Source organism: Pan troglodytes, chromosome 8, assembly GCF_028858775.2.
Source record: "Pan troglodytes isolate AG18354 chromosome 8, NHGRI_mPanTro3-v2.0_pri, whole genome shotgun sequence".
In the NCBI taxonomy this organism is placed as follows: Eukaryota; Metazoa; Chordata; class Mammalia; order Primates; family Hominidae; genus Pan; species Pan troglodytes.
Genome location: NC_072406.2, coordinates 51,818,074 through 51,821,405, shown reverse-complemented (window position 1 = coordinate 51,821,405; position 3,332 = coordinate 51,818,074). Strand labels below are relative to the sequence as shown.

The following is a 3,332-nucleotide window of genomic DNA, read 5'->3' as shown; positions in this document are numbered from 1 at the left end:
GTTTTAATTGCATCCTGTAAATATTGCTATGTTATTGGTTTTTTGTATTTTAAGTTTATAACATTTTATTTATAAAAATAGGCTGGGGGAAAAGGATTTATACCACTGCATTCTTTCCTGGGGGAGAACTATTTTGGGCCATTTTTGTAATTTTTCTTCCTCTTAACAATTTTCAGAGTCACATTTGAATTCCTTCAGAATGGTACTTGTCAACAAAAAAGTTCAAGTGAAAAGGAGGAGGGAAACTGGGGAAGCATGAAGAAAGGGAGTGAGAGAAGGAGGAGTGGGCATACAACAGTCAACACATAAAGACATGGCTTACTGAAATGACTCTGCCCTGTGCCTCATGCACTAGTTGATGCAAGCATGCTGCTCAGACATCAACACCAAATGTCATTTAGAAATGGTAGTCTTCTCTGGGTTCTGAAGGACACTTGTTCCCCAACATGACACTATTAAATGATGCTTTCAAGGCAGACACTAAGACATTACTCCAAAGAGAAGGCTCCGGTGGCAGATGCTGGGGCCATATTCTTTATAGTCCTTCTTGGTGTGACAGGCCTGAAATAACTCCAGAGTTGAGGCTAGCATTAAGCTTCCAAACCATAAGGCATAGTGCTGCATGTGATGGATTGCCACCCGAACCTCTGTAAGCTTAGGTTTGATTCTCCTGCCACTGAGCTCCTTACTGAGTTTTAATCTGGCATGTACCACTCTTCAAATCTCTCTGTAGTTGAGATTCAAATCCCTGAATATGGTCAAACCCCTTGAAAGAACAACATTCTTATACAGTGGACAATGCACATCAATGGAACAGTTTTGTATTCATCAACAACATTCAAGACGGATTCCATAAAGTCTGGGTTGGCAAACTCTGGGTAAAAAAATATTTCAGGTTGCAGCAACCTTTTGTAACCAACGTCTATTATGAACTTCTCCTGGTTGATCACATTGATACCTGTGTACTGTTTGATCCACTTCCAGGGATCCACATCATACTTAGCAAATTCCTTGACTATATCAGGGCAAATGTAACAGTATTTCTCCTTAATGGCTTTTATGGTCTCCAGTGACTGCTCAAGAGGGATTCCTACCTCCCTCTCCGTTAGTAGTTGTTGAATGAAATACACAGTATCACCTACAATCAGGATGTGATTGATGCAGCTCCCAATTACATAACCTTCTACAACTGGGAGAACAAGGGTGACTCCATCTCCTTTGTCAATGACTATACTCATTAACATATATTCACCCACTTGTTGAGATGTCCAAGATACTTCCAAGGCTAGTACCTCCTGAACTGCAATGTAGAATCCTGGTACATTAAATAATTCAAACATAATTTCTGCAAAAATGTTCTGTATTTTCTAGTGTATTCAGTGGAAGTTCTGTCATTAAAAAATAATGGTCCTCAGATTCTGCTCAAAGATATTTAAAAACCACTTGCTCCATGAATCTTTCCATAATATCCCAGTCTTCAGTGATTCCATGTCATATTGACCACTTTGTAGCATACATAGATTTATCAATGGCTTCATCCTGTATGAAAAAGTCAAGCTCATCAACTCCCCTCAACATTCTCCCTTGGGCTTTGTCAACTACCTTTGCTGACTCTGTGACAGAAATGCATGAAAGAATAGTAAACTATGGCTCAGTGTTGCCTGCATAGCCAAGCTCGGAATATCTACTGAGGTGATCACAGGGCTGAGACCCAGAGCAGTGGGTGCAGCTCAATCTCCAAGTGTGGGCAGGATGTCAGGGGCTGAGAGCAAGGCAATGGAGGAGCCAGGGTGGGCACTGAGTGGCTCTTACCTGATGCCACAGTCTGCCACACAGGAAGGCAGGAAGCCCGCCATGCTTGGAATACACAACACTTAGCCCCACTGGCCACCCTGGAGCACCCTGCCACCATCCACTTGGCAACCCACTCACCCCATACACCCTGTCTCCTGTGTGTTTCCACTTTTATTCATTTTAAGATATATTGTAGATGAGTGCAGCAAACCACATGGCATGTGTATACCTATGTAACAAACCTGCACGTTCTGCACATGTATCCCAGAACTTAAAGTACAATAAATTTTAAAAAAGGAATATTTTAAAGGATCAACCTACTATTTGACAGTCATGGAAATAGTGAATGGGAATTAAAGGGAAAAAATAAGTAAGCAAAGGAAGGGAGGAGGAAAGGGGAAAAGAAAGGAAAGAAAAGGAAAAGGGAAATACAAGAAAAGGAGACAAATAAATAAATAAACAAATAAGTGACTGAAAGTCTGAGAGTTGGCAAATACTATTCAGACAACACTGACAAAATAGGCCTCTTGCTAAAAATAGCAGAATGCACAAAGTACAGGAGCAGCCTGTCTGTCCTGAGAGGCTGGGGAGGTTTAGGAAAAGAGGCTGGGGAGATTTGAGACAGGTCTGAAGTATGTAGTCAGTTTTTGCTTGGTGGAAAAAGTAATCATAGGTGATTCAGAAAAAGGAAGATACTTACATAATAACTATTTTGTACCTTTTTTTAGTCTTCTATTACTTTCACAAAATTATCTTTGCATCAAAAGTTATTAACACTTTCAGGACTCCTTGTATGCAAAATTCTTTGAATTGCATTTCTTAATTTGTGATCGCACTGGTAATTTATCTAGCACAATGAACTGAATGTGTGTCTTTATGTTTAAAGGGAAAAATAAAATTCAAAACAGCATATTTGATATAATTTATGATTAGATAATAGAGAATTATCAACTTTAATATAATTTTTAGAAAGTAAAGCTTAGGCTAGTCATGATGGCTCATGCCTGTAATCCCAGCACTTTGGGAGGCTGAGGCGGGTGGATCACCTGAGGTCAGGAGTTGAAGACCAGCCTGACTAACATGGAGAAACCCTGTCTCTACTAAAAATATCAAATTAGCCGGCACTAACGTTTCATGAGAAATCTGCCCCATGATCCATTCACCTCCCAGCAGGACCTATCTCCAACTTTGGGGATTACAATTCAACATGAGATTTGGTCAGGGACACATATCCAAACTATATCAACAGAGTTTCATTGTGTTGCTCGGGCTAGTCTCAAACTCCTAGCCTCAAGCAATACTTCTATCTCAGCCTCCCAAGTACCTTTGGGGATTATAATAATCAATCATCTTCACTTTTTACAATCTACTTTGGTTTAATAATTTTTACTTAATTCCAGTGTTATATAGCAACTTTGATCCAATGTATCTCTTATATGCTATGAACTCAGCAGTATTGTTATAGTTATTGCCTATAATAATCAGATGCTTTTTTAAAAAAAGAGACGAAATCAGAATACACACACACACACACACAC

At 39.5% G+C, this 3,332-nt stretch overlaps 1 pseudogene; it reads right to left on the bottom strand.

Moving 5' to 3' along the window:
• Positions 1–480: 480 nt before the first annotated feature.
• On the bottom strand, positions 481–1,856 carry LOC129136221 (actin-related protein 3B-like; annotated as a pseudogene).
• Positions 1,857–3,332: the final 1,476 nt, after the last annotated feature.